Here is a 14,427-nt window from a genome sequence, read left to right as displayed (position 1 = left end):
ACTGTATATTCAACCTATGTGTGCCACCTTCTGTGTCTGTACCAAGGCCAAATATTCCACGGTATGTAAACTTTTCATCAGGGCCATTTCGGTGATTTCTGTTATCATTATGATTTTAAAAGGAGCCAAAAAGCTATGTGATAATAAATGGCTTCATGTGATCAATATCCTTGAATAAAAGACAGTTTTTTTGGCATGATCAGTCATATTTTCAATATAAATGCCAAAATATCACAATTTCTGCCAGGGTATGCAAACTTTTGAGCACAACTATAATGGTCAGCTGTCTTGTTGTGTGTGTGTGTGGCTACTTGATGGTGACGACATTGAATTCCCCAAGAAGAAAAGGAGTCTAGATATCCAATTGATCTCACTGACAGCCTCCAATGAACTTTCAACAAGCAGTAGGATTACCTGGATAAAAGTTGAACTGTGGGGACAGATCCCTTAGCAGAAGGGCATGATGGTCACACATGAGCCAAGAAAGGATGACCACAGGTGATGAACAAACATCATTCAGTGACTGGCCAGAATTTTTGAAAAGGAGCTCTATTCATTTGGATCCACCTTACAAAATTAGACAACTGCTCCTTGCCTTGGAAGCACCAAAAGACTCTGACACAAGCTCAGGAGAAATCTGGGAGATAGCCAGTGTTGCCAGGTCCCCCTTTAAGACATTGGTCAAGATAGCTCACAATTAACAGCTTGTACTGTAGGCTTATGCCATAGCAAGTCCTTGTGGAACATTTGTCTTTGGAATTAGCCCCTTTTGTCACCAGGACCCCCACAGTGGTCTGATAATGCACAGTATTGAAATATGAGTGGTGTATCTGCGCAACAGAGCAGAAAATTAAAAAAGTGGAGAAAATGGAAAAAAATGGAAACAATGGAAGAAATCTCATAAAGGACTGCTGCCTCCACAGATGTGATTTCCACCAAGGTGGAAAAAACAGAAGGTAAGTGAAGGGTTAGTGTGTGGGTGTGGCGCTGTCCTAATTCATAGAATACTTGGTAGATCGTGTGTAGCCAAATCCCATATGTATGTTGCGACTTTACATATGGGATTTGGCTACACACGATCTACCAAGTATTCTATGAATTAGGACAGCGCCACACCCACACACTAACCCTTCACTTAATGCACAGTATTAGTCAGAATCTGTAACACCAAGACTCTTCCACCCTGCCTGCTCTCAGGGACACCCATGACTGAACTTGCTTTGATCAAAGATCTGATTTCCCATAAAGTGAGTCACATGGAGCTCTAATTGCCTCCACTATGTGGCAAAAGTAATGGCTACTAAGTGGTCAACGGGAACAGACCAAGTATGGACAAAAGAACAGATACTCCTGCTTCTACAGTACAACTAATCACCAAGGAACTGTATCACACTCAGTTTGAGGCAGTGAGGTGTCTGGAGGATGACTAGGGTTATTTTTATGGAGGGAACATGACCTGGGCTATAGCAATGGAATCTAACACAAACTACACACAGGAGAGAGTTCTCCTATCCAGGACAGATACCAAAGCATACCTCCTCATCTGTACTAAGAAGTCATACAGATTCTCGAACAAAAGAGGATGTCCAATTTTGCATGAACTACATTACACGCATCTAAATTCTAACACTACAAGGGACGCCTATCCTTTTGCACCAATTGGGGAGTTCCTCACCACTCTAGGGCACACCAATTTTTTCTCCATGTTTGATATCACCAGTGGATATTAGCAGATCATTATTGCAAATGCAGACTGATCTCTTTGGATTTCCCACCCTTCTTGCACCTTATCTCTATCCTAGTTCTATGGATTCGTGAAAGAAAGTCACTTAGTTGCTTTATCACGTTAAACCAAGTACTATCTACCCCTTACTCTCCCCTTCTTACTTCATAGCCTCATGGCTTGTATCTTAATATTGCTCTTTTGACTTTTATTATTTTGCACATTGATGCTTTATCTAACTGCCATAGTCTTCTCTTTGTTCACTTGTTTGTTAAAACAAAATAAAGACATATTGAAAATAAATCTTGTACATGTTCTTTAACCATACGGGTTTATATTCAGCAGATCTAGTGATGAGCAGTCATAACGTTGCAAAATTAATTATAGAATTAATATCTAAAGCCTCAAACAAATGTGTAAAAATGATTATAAAAGAAAGATAATAAAAGTATAAAAATGAAAGATCCATCATAGTAGAATAATCAGTAATCATTTTGTTTAATAAATTCCTTTGCCTGCTTTAATAAAATAAGTTATAGTTAAATAATCATTCTTCAGCAAAAATAATATCACTTGCTGCATACATTGATGGGATGTTCCCAAAATTTCCTTCCAAAAAAACTCTTTACTTTTACAATAGCTGCAAACATATCAATTTGATAAACTGTATTTTATTGTAAAATAAGTAAGTAAACAAATTCAAATGTTACTGTAATTTAAACATTTTAGTGGTGCCTTGAGATTAAAATTTTCTGGATTTAACAAATTTGTGAACTTATATTAGCCATGTTCCTTTCAATAAATGTACCTATATTTGCTGGCTTGATAAATTTAAGCTTCTGAAGTGAATGCACTGGAAACATTAGCACATAAACACAATTAGCCCGGCCATTAAGCAGCTTACATTTTCTCTTAACTCACCACTATTTCTTGCTTTGTTGGCAAGAGAGAATCAGTAAAAGAAATTATGTCACTATTAGTATAATTTGTTTGGCTTGGTGTACACTCTTTATAAATACATTTTGTTACTTTGCGCCCATTGACTAGAACATTCCACATACTGTAATCTGACATTTTGTAGGATGCTATGCAAAATATAATTTTATTTTTTTTTTTGTTCTCTGACAAACATTTTATTTTTTAACTATAGCAAAAGCCTTTCATGGTATGGTATATGCAGTATTTTAGGACAATTGTATAAGGTAATCTGTGGGTGTTGGTAAAGATAAACAACCATGTATCAATTCCAATTTTAGAATTTTGTGTCAATTTTTAATCAGTACTTTGACAAAAATCAAGTAATGTGTGGGTATTTTCATTCACTTTTGCTTAATATTCCTTAAATCAGAACTCTAGGAAAAATAAATTAAATACCCTTGTAGTTAAATTGAAGAGGAAAAAACTGCACAATTTGGAAGATTTATTTTTTTGATCAATAGGAATGTAATGGTTATGTAATCTCTGACATTGCAATTTGATCAAATTTAGATCATTATGCTCTGAAAAAACTGCAATCAGTTTTTTCTATCCATGTGTTTTTTTTTAGGCATGCCTCACAGCCTTGCAACACTTAGCTCCCTCCAAGACACTGGGGGTGATTTACTAAGATGAATGCCCTGCGCTGGTTCACACTCCGGAATAGTCATTGACTGAACGTGCGAACCGGCGCATGCAGATGATAATAAATATGTAAACTGCAACTGGTTGCTAGGGTAACTGCAGTTTTCTTATTGATAATAGCACATGCCCAATCCAATTGGTTAATTTCATATCATTGGATGTGTCTTGTTAGGCAATTAGTATATGTTCTCACTGAATTATCCCTTTTGATGCTAATCTCATTCTTATTACTTCTAATATATCTTTGAAATGTGTTTTTTCAATTTGTACCCAAATCTTTCAATACATTACAAAGAACGGAGAAGTGTTTCTAAATCCAATAAATTACTATTTACCTATCTTTATCTTTAAAGGCGACCATACACTGCAATCAGTTAGATCTTAAAAAAACCGTATTTATCGGCGTATAACACACACCGGCGTATAACACACACCTCAATTTAGGAGGGAATTTTAAGGAAAAAAAACTTTTAGGAGGGAAGTTGAAGGGAAAAAAACTTACATTTAAATGCCCATCATTGCAGCCTTCTCAGTGCAGCCTTGCCCCAGTCCAGCCTTGCCCAGTGCAGCCTTGTCAGTGCAGCCTTGCCAGTGCAGCCATGTCAGTGCAGCCTTGCCAGTGCAGCCTTGCCAGTGCAGCCATGTCAGTGCAGCCTTGCTAGTGCAGCCATGTCAGTGCAGCCATGTCAGTGCAGCCTTGCTAGTGCAGCCATGTCAGTGCAGCCATGTCAGTGCAGCCATGTCAGTGCAGCCTTCCCCAGTGTCCAGTCCAGCCTTGCCCCAATCCAGCCTTGCTGAAGCCTGTGAGCTTCAAAATCGCCGACCGCGATTTGAAAATGGCGCCGCCGGCGCCGAAATACACAGAGCCGGTCCTCGGCTCTTCTCAGTGGCTCTCGTTTACTTTCGGTTTCACTCGGACGGTGAGCGGAGCTATCCGAAACTAGCCGAGTATACTCGGCTAGGTTCGGGCGGCGCTCGAGTGAAACCGAAAGCCGCCGAGAAGAGCCGAGGACCGGCACTGTGTATTTCGGCGCCGGCGGCGCCATTTTCAAATCGCGATCAGCGATTTTTTAATTCTGACAGGTCAGGATCGCAGGGGATCGGCATATAACACGCACCCGCGATTTTCCCCTGATTTTAAGGGGAAAAAAGTGCGTGTTATATGCCGATAAATACGGTAATTGTTCAAGTGCGTCCTCCTATTACCTATTTTGCCGAAATATCGAGTTGTACAGAGATCAGATCAATCAGATTGCATAGTGCATGACCATCTTAAGTGCCAAATTTGGAATGTAGATGTGCCATGACCTACTTGTATTTTCCTATTGATATTTCTTGGGCATTATACAAGGAACATGAGAACCTACCTTTTTTCAAGACATGCTAGAGTGATCAGGAATCTTCAAACTATGGCTCGCCAGCTGTTGCGGAACTACACATCCATGAGGCATTGTAAAACTCTGACATTCACAGACATGACTGGGCATGAAGGGAATTGTAGTTCCTGAACAACTGGAGGGCCGTAGTTTGAAGACCCCTGTGCTAGACCATTATTATGCCTCCAGAATTGGGAGTGTGGCATCTACCCAACTTCTCACTGCTGGTGGACACAAGAACCTACATCTATAGATATATCTATATATACACACACACTGAAGCAGGAAGCAATATACACTGTATACACTGTACACAGGAAGTAGGTGTGTGTTTTGAGGCCAAATCACTTAGACATACACACATGACCCACACAAATACAACCCTATGTATTTAACTAAAAAAAATCTTAATTTGCAAATAAGGATCATCTTTTCCTCAGAGAGCAGTGAGTGAGGCATGGTGGTGAGAAGAAACTCACAGCAGGACAAGCAGCTTCCTGGAGGGGCGTGATGTCATTCGGCGCTTCCGGGAACCAGATATGCGCCACGGGTACATAACTCCGGGCACACAGCAGTTGTGGATCTCACATACACAGCGGGAGCGCATCTAGCTGCAGGAACCCAAATTTTATTGAAATTAATAGTAAAGCAGATTCAGATTTCCAGGACTGGACTAACAAATGTTTCTAGTGAAAGGCAACTGGTGTTTTCTATTAAACACGGTCTAAATGGGCCATTGACATGCGTCACAGTTGAATTTAGGAATATGTCTTTGCAAAGTTAAACTAAATGATATCCTTTCTTATTTTTGCTTGGGGATAGAGTTCCGAGGGATTAAAAGTCTTGTTAGTTTTTGGGGATGTCTGCACCCCTGATAGGGTGAAGACACCTTCCAAATTTTGCCAGTTTATCCCCCAATTTATTCACTTCCTGCCACATAGCCAAACAGGAAGTGAGAGTAAAACCCTACCAATGTCTTTCCTTGGGGACACACAGGTCAATCTAAATAGTTCCCTATTAGATAAATTGCACGCTAGCATTTTGCTCTGTACACCCCAAATTATTAGGTATCTTGGACTTTGGGATTTATTTAATAAAGGCAAATCCACTTTGCACTACAAGTGCACTTGGAAGTGCAGTTGCTGGAGATCCGAGGGGGACATGCAAGCAAAATTAAAAAAAACAGCATCTTTGATTCTACATGATTGGATGATAAAATCACCAGTGCTTCCCCTCAGATTTACAGCAAGAACACTTGTATTGCAGAGTGGATTTTCCTTTAATAAATCCCAAAATGCCTAATAAATTCCAATCCTGTCCTCAAGTACCCCCAAGAGGCCATGTTTGCACTTTTTCCTTCATCTTGCACAGGTGCTTTAAATCAGAGTCAATGGCTTGGTATTTTGGACAGCTATTTTAGCTAAGATAAATTCCCAAAACATGTCCTGTCAGGGGTACTTGAGGACTGAGGCTGAGAACCACTGCGCTAAAATGGAAAATTTAATACTTACCTCTCTGTAATTTTCCTTTCCTGGTGCCCCTATCCATGGCAGCATACGCACAATACATGCGTATGCTGCCATGAAGGTACCAGTAAAGTAGCTTTTAGACAAATCGAACCTTTTTTTGTTTTGCCATGCCAATCAGCCTAGTTAAGCTGCAGCTGGCAAATCTGTTGCATGAAAATTGTTTGGGGAGGGGGAGTGCAAAATGCATTACTTGGATTGAGCATGCATCTGCAAAACAAATTATTAACAAAACACATACAACATAAAAATTTGCTACAAATTTTATTGGTCAACAAAAATGGAAAATTGTATACTCACCTTCCGTAATTTTCCTTTCCTGTCGCATCTCATGGCAGCATACACCTATGGGTTGTGGCTCCACCTCCGCAACCTGATAGAACCGCGTAGCTATTAAACCCTGAGATGGCACCCGCCCCAGTATTCTCCGTATATATATATATATATTATATATATACCTCAGCTCAGACGAGTGGGCATCTGTATGCTGCCATGAGATGCGACAGGAAAGGAAAATTACGGAAGGTGAGTATACAATTTTCCGTTTTCCTGTCACATCATGGCAGCATACACCTATGGGGAATAATTCGCAAACTGAGTGGGTATGAGCAGAAGATAAGTTTATTTACAAGGAATATAAGTGTTGGACTGTATAATTGCTCTCCCGAATTCTACCATGGACAATCTAGCGGAGTTCACTTTATAATGGGAAATAAAGGTGTTCTTTGAAGACCAAGTGGCTGCTTTGCAAATGGTTTCGGAAGACACCCTGCAGTAGGCCGTCCAGGAGGTCACCATTGCCCCTGTGGAGTGTGCCCTTATGCCCTCAGGTATTTGTGCGTAGTTAGATGAGTAAGCTCTTTTAATGGTCTTCATCAACCATGCTGCGATGGTGTGAGAGGTCGCTGCTTGTCCTCTCCTAAAGCCATGTGGAATGATTAGGAGATTATCCATCTTTCTCAGGTTACTGGTTGCTGAGAGGTAGACTTGGATACTGGTCTTTACATTGAGTGGGTGTGGATCACCCTGTTCTGTGGAGAGAGTGGGAAGGCATAACTCCTGATTAAAGTGGAAGGAAGACGACACCTTCGGGATGAAGTGATCCAATGGTTTTAAGACTACCTTGTCTGGGTAGATGGTTAGGTATGGTTCCTTTGCCAGCAAGGCCTGCATCTCCAAGATTCTTTTAGCCGATGTAAATGCTATTAGGAAGGTGACCTTGAGAGTTAGGTCCCACAGAGAGATGCCCTCCATCGGAAAGAATGGCTCATGGGATAAGGCCTCTAGCACTACCGAAAGGTCCCATGTCGGGAAGGAAGGTTTTCTGGGTGGTCTCAACTTTAGGCAAGGCTTTTGGAATTGGATGACAAGAGGCTCCTGTGCCCACTTCACTCCTGTCATAGCGGACAGGGCTGACACGTGTTTAGGGTACTAGACCTAAGGCCTTTATCTAAGCCTAGCTGGAGAAACTCGAGGATCTGAGCGACTATTGGAGATGTTGAGTTCCAGGATTGCTGTTGTGCGACTGAGAGAAACTTTTCCCAGATCCTTCTATAGATTTTGTTGGTGGTGCATTTTCTGGCTTAAAGGAGAGTGTCTACCACTTTCTGGGTGCAACCTTGGACTAAGAACCTAGCCCTTTCAATCTCCAGGCTGTTAGATGCAGCATCTCCAGGAATGGGTGAAGGAGCTGTCCCTGCGAGAGTATATCCGCTGTTATCGGGAGCGACAATGGCTTTGCTGTGTTTAGTTGGAGGAGCGCCGTGAAACATGGCCATCTCGGCCAAAAGGGGAGGACTGCTATCACTGTAGACCCTAACCTCTTGAGTTTGAGTAGAAATCTTGGAATGAGGGGCGTCGGTGGAAAGATGTACCCCAGACGGAAGTTCCAGTTGTGCTGTAGACAGTCTGTGCCCTCTGTTGATGGGAAAGGAACTCTCACCAGATACCTCTGGCACTTCGTGTTGGTCGGTGTCGCTGCCAGGTTTATATCCGGTATCCCTGAAGTTTTGGTTATGAGGGAAAAGGCTTGGTGGCTTAAAGCCCACTCGTTGGATACAAAACTCTGGCTTAGAGAGTCGGCCAGTTGGTTCTGAACTCCTGGGACGTACATTGCCGTTAGTCCCGACAGGTTCAGCTGTGCCCACTCGAGAACTGGGCGGACTTCCTGCATCATGGAGTGACTCCTGGTACCTCCTTGCCTGTTGATATAGGCAACTGCCACCCTGTTGTCCAATTTTAACAGGCCTTCTTTTCCCCTGAGGAGGGGGCTGAAGGCTAGCAGACCTTGGAATGCTGCTTTCATCTCCAAGATATTTGAGACCACGTTTTGTGTCTTGAATGTCCAACGGCCTTGGACTGTGTAGTGACGGTAGTGTGCCCCCCAGCCTTTCAAGCTGGCATCCGAAGTGATTACTTCCTGGAGAAGGGGGACTATATGCTTGCATCTCTTCGGATTGTTCAATCTGGTCTACCACCAGAGTGATTGTTTCACTTCTTTCTGGATCGTGATTGGCTGAGACAACGACACCCCGTTCCACTGTCTTAAAAGTGATGTTTGAAGAGGTCTTGTGTTCTATTGAGCCCATTGGACCATCGGGATGGTTGCTGAAAATGATCCCAATATGCTGAGGTACTCTCTGGCTGGAAGTGTGGTAGATGCAAGTAGCTTTTTTGCTTTTTGGATTAGACAGGGAATTTTCTCCTGAGGGAGTTCTACTGTGTTGAGGCGGGTATCTAGTTCCGCCCCCAGGAAGATCATTCTCTGGGTGGGCTGTAAGTTGCTTTTCCCCCAGTTTATAATCCGGCCTAACTTTTGTAGGGTGGTGGTCAGAATGGATTGATGCAGTAGGAGGGAATCTCGATTGTCTGCAAGCAGGAGGATGTCGTCCAGGTATTGATGGACTCTTAAGCCTTGTTCCCTCAGTAAGGCTATTGGTGAATGTTCTTGGGGCGGTGGAGATCCCAAACGGGAGACTTTGGAATCGGAAACGGTGATGACCTACCGCAAAGCGGAGAAACTTTTGAAATGAAGTGTGAATGGGAATGTGTAGATAAGCGTCCTGTAAATGGACAGAAAGCATCCAATCCCCGATGTTCATGGCCTGAAGAATTGACTGTAGGCTTTCAATTTTGAATGTCTCGACTGAGATTGACCGATTGAGATTTTTTAAGTCCAGAACAGGACGCAGGTCCCCTGTCTTTTTCTTCACCAAGAATAACAGGGAGTAAAACCCTGTTCCCCTTTGGGATAGTGGAACTTTCACTATGGCCTCCTTCTGGATCAGATCTTGAACGTATTTTGTCAGTAGCATCCTTCTCTCTTGAGATGCCGATAGTCTGGTTGTGCAAAATTGGTCTCTTGGCGATTGTCTCTTAAATCTCAATTTGTGCCCGAACTGGACTGTATCTACCATCCTGCACCACCTGCTTGTACTATATGAGCTTGGCCCCTACTATAGCTGGTTGGGCGGATGCACCTTCAGAAAGACTTTTGATCCCCTGTGGTAGGAGTCTTGGATTTTTGGAGCTTGAGGAATGATGACTGGGGGTTCTTCCAGTTCCTCCTATACTCTTTTGCCTCCCTGTATTTATCTGGGAGATTTCTTCTAGAGGCAGGTGGCCTTTGTTGTCTGGACCTCCTATCTGAAGGGATAAGCCCCGACTTTCCGCCGATGACTTTAGAAATGGCCGAGTCCAGCTTTTCTCTGAAAAGGTTTGTGCCATCGAAAGGTATTTTACACCAGCTGGACTTTGAGGAGGAATCTGCCGACCAGGGTTTTAGCCAAAGCGCCCTTCTGGCCATCACTGAACTTAACATTGCTCTTGAAGCGGTTTTAATTATAGCCACGGAGGCTTCTGCGACAAAGTCGCCTGCAAGACTAAGCTTCTGGAGGGCTGAAATTACTTTCGCCTGTTCCACCCCCTTTGTCACCAGCTTTTCGGCATTAGTGGACCAGCTAGAGATAGCCCTACCCACAGCTGCCAGTGCCACTGCTGGCCTACAAGCGCCACCTGCCGACAGGTAGGCTCTTTTGAGATCCAGGTCGATCTTTCTATCCAGTACATCTTTAAATGTGACTGCATCCTCTATTGGAAGTGTTACATGCCTAGCAAGGCGCATCATAGAAGAGTCGACCACTGGCGGAGATACTAGTGGGTTAACGTTAGGTTCTTTAAGCGGATAGAGCTTTGCTAATCTGTTACTGAGACTGGTCTTTTTCTCTGGCTTTTGCCATTCATCATTGATTAGATCTTCAAGTTTGTCGATGAACAGGAAGGTCTCCGGGTCTTTTTTAAGGTTTGGAAAGTATTTCCTCAATTTTTGAGGAGTTTCTTTTTCTTCCACCCAATCGATTGCTTCCTTCACTGATTTCAGGAATAGTTCAATTAGTGAGAAATCAAAGCCGGTGGATGTCTCTAGGTCATCATTATCAGATAGAGGATCCGACTTCTTTGATGATGATGGAGTAGCAGATGAAGTGCCTTGTACAGGTCTGTTGACCTCGGACCCTGCGATTTGAAGGGATGATTCTCTATTTGACTCCCTTGTATCTAGCTCTCTGTCTCTGGTTGCCTCATTGAAGTACGACAGGCTAGCTTCACCGGCAGCGCTGTGGCACCGAAAATCCAGCAGGAGTTCCCGGATGGACGGGGACGTTGGGTGAGAGGAGATTTCCTGCACGTAGGAGATTTTCTATGATGGGAGTGACTATGCCGTGATTTTGAATCGCTTCTCCTGTGACTTGAGTGGCTTCTGCCGCGATCTGAGCTGCTTTGTCGGTGGCTTGAGTGGCTCCTTCTTGAGGGTTCCCCTCATCTTGAATGTGACGATCTGGATGACCTGGTAGGGCTGTTCAGTTTAGACAGCGTTAGTGAAGGCTCTCCTTTTCCCTTTTTTCTTCGTACTTACCAATCATCCCTTCTTACCTATTAGGCTGGTGATGGTCTACCGGGGCAGCGGCCTCCATGAAAGGTGATTGAACCTGACCTAGAACATATAGGTTAATCAGCATGCAGCGAGAGTGAGAAAAAAGAAGCTATAGAGCTTACCTGGTAGGTGGAGAGAGGGAGAGAGAGCAGAGTGCAGACTAGATGATTCAACAAAAATCAGATCGTTTTCTCCCTTGCAGAGCTCAGGGGAGAAACAGACACACAGACAGCATTTTTTAAACTTGCCACCGTCACGGTGGTGATGACGTCATGCTTGCGCATGTGCACTAGCGCTCCGAAGTGTCCAGCGCCATCTTGGAAGCCATCTGTCTGCACATGCGTGGAAGAGCTGAGACGCTTGCCGCTATACACAGAGCGGAGAGGAACTACAGGGCTCAGAGGTGCTGAAGGAAAGAAAATTAAAAGTTTTTCCCCAAGTGCTCAGAAAGAGAAGGCTGGAGGCCGCTGCAGGCAGTAAACCTATTTAAGGTTCGTAATGCGTTTTTTAACAACATACCCCTGAGACCATCAGAGTGGAGTTCCTTCCGTTTAGCTCATTTAGAGGCTGTACAGGTAAGGACTTCCACCCAGGAGAGGCTTGAACCTGGCTGGGGCAAGAGCGGTAAGGGATGCATGTTCGGTCCTTGACAGGTGAGGAAAAAAAGGAGAATACTGGAGCGGATGCCCTCTCAGGGTTTAATAGCTACGTGGTCCTATCAGGTTGCGGAGGCGGAGCCCCAACCCATAGGTGTATGCTGCCATGATGCGACAGGAAACAGGACTTGGAAAAAAGCAAGGAAAGCAAAAAAAACACGTTTGTTAATTTGAGACACTAACAGAATATGGTTTTGAGGTCTGACCATTTTGCAGAGGAAATTACCAGGAGTTAAAAGGACTGCGCACACAGACAGTCTCTTAAGGATTTAAACATTTATTAGTCACAACATCTTGAAGATTTTTCAAAATAATGCAGCACAAACAATTAAATAAAAGTGAATGTAACAACCTACAAACGACACACATTGACAACATCAAAAATATAAAGAAACAAAACTAAAATATACTTGCTCTAAAACACATCTGTTTTGCAAAGGCATAACAAACAAAATAAATCTGTTACAAACTCTATATGGACACCCAAATGTACTCTTTTGCCACACACACAATCTGGCCTCTTTTCAGGGCAAGGTAAAGAATGCTATCTGCAAGCTTTATATAACATAGGTTTGCATGCTAATGAGGCAATTGAAAACACATGCACAGTCCATGAAACACACAAAATGCAAGTTCGCCCAGTGTAGAGACATTACTTCAAAGTGGGTACAACTGTTAAAGATGTCCTTAAATTACTAATAGGGATGAGCCAAACACCCCCGGCTGGGTTCGCACCAGAACATACCGAAAAGGCAAAAAATTTGGCAGAACACACGAACACCATTAACGTCTATGGGACACAAACATGAATAATCAAAAGTGCTCATTTTAAAGGCTTATATGCAAGTTATTGTCATAAAAAGTGTTTGGAGACCCAGGTCCTGCCCCAGGGTAATGCATCAATGCAAAAAATATTTTTAAAAACGCCTGTTTTTTAGGGAGCAGTGATTTTTTTTTAATGCTTAAAGTGAAACAATAAAAATGGAATATTCCTTTAAATATTGTGCCTGGGGGGTGTCTATAGTATGCCTGTAAAGTGGCACATTTTTCCCATGTTTAGAACAGTACCAAAGCAAAATGAAATCTCTAAAGGAAAAATTGGCATCTAAAACTGAGCTGTAATGAATTGTCGGGTCTCGGCAATATAGATAAAACTCATTGAAAAAAAAGAGCATGGGTTCCCCCTCAAGTCCATTACCAGGCCCTTTGGGTCTGGTATGAATATTAAGGGGACCCCACACCAAAATTAAAAAAAAAAAATTGCGTGGGGGGTCCCCCTAAAATCCATACCGGGCCCTTCGGGTCTGATATGGAAATTAGGGGGAACCCTGCGCCAATTTTTTTTTTTAAATGGCGTAGGGGTCCCCCCAAATTTTTAGGGGAACCCTACCCCAAAATAAAAAAAATGGCGTAGGGGTCCCCCCAAAATCCATACCAGCCCCTTATCCAAGCACACAACCTGGCAGGCCGCAGGAAAAGAGGGGGAACAAGAGGGCTCCCCCCTCCTGAACTGTACCAGGCCACATGCCATTAACATGGGGAGGGTGCTTTGGGGTAGACCCCCAAAGCACCTTGTCCCCATGTTAATGGGGACAAGGGCTTCAACCCCACAACCCTTGCCCGGTGGTTGTGGGTGTCTGCAGGTGGGGGGCTTATCGGAATTTGGAAGCCCCCTTTAACAAGGGGACCCCCAGATCCCGGCTTCCCCACTTTGTGAAATGGTAACGGGGTACAAATGTACTCCTACCATTTCACAAAAAAAGTGCCAAAATGTTAAAAACGACAAGACACAGCTTGGGGACAAAATAAAATGTTCCACGATGTCATTCATCTTCTTCTATCTCCCACGACAGATCGGAAAAAAAAAAAGCCGAAACCGACCCGCCTCAGTGGGAGGCACCCACCGTGTGAGACTTCAGCGCCTTTGACAGTTCTTATATAACTGAGGGTGGGGCCACCTGGTGACAACCCCGGGTGACCCCGCCCTCTCTGACACCAGGGGGAAGCCATGGGAAAGTCCACGTGGCTTCAGAGGGGGAGGGGTCACCCGGGGACATCACCGGGTGGCCCCGTCCTCAGTTATATAAGAACTGTCAAAGGCGGTGGATGCTTGGGGGCAGGAGGGGCTCAAGCACCCCAAAAGTCAACCGCCTTGTTCCCATATTCAGGGGGACAAGGGCCTCTTCCACACAACCCTAGGCTGGGGTTGTGAGGGGCTGCAGACAGGGGGCTTTATGAAATGTGGAAAGCCCCTTTAAACTAGTTAGTACAAGGTGCTTTGTGGTTGGTATTGGCTGAGCCCAACATGCCCCAAAGGCAGCCAGCTATGTAGGATGCATGTGGCCTTGTATGGTTCGGGGGGGGTTGAGCGATCGCTCTTCTCGTCCCTTTCCTAGCTGGCCCTGTTGTATGCTCTGAAAAAGAATGTGGTTTGGATTGGTGAAGGCAGCTCGCAGCCTTTTGAGAATGGAGTGGAGTGTAGAGTTCACCTTTAAAAACAAAAGTTAGCCCATGGAAATCCAAGGGATTAGAGGGGGGAGACAAGAGCATTGGAGAATGGAGTGTGGAGTTCCCCTTTAAAAGCAATAGCTAGCCC

This window comes from Aquarana catesbeiana, linkage group LG04, assembly GCF_042186555.1.
Source record: "Aquarana catesbeiana isolate 2022-GZ linkage group LG04, ASM4218655v1, whole genome shotgun sequence".
In the NCBI taxonomy this organism is placed as follows: Eukaryota; Metazoa; Chordata; class Amphibia; order Anura; family Ranidae; genus Aquarana; species Aquarana catesbeiana.
This window is presented reverse-complemented; position numbering follows the sequence as displayed.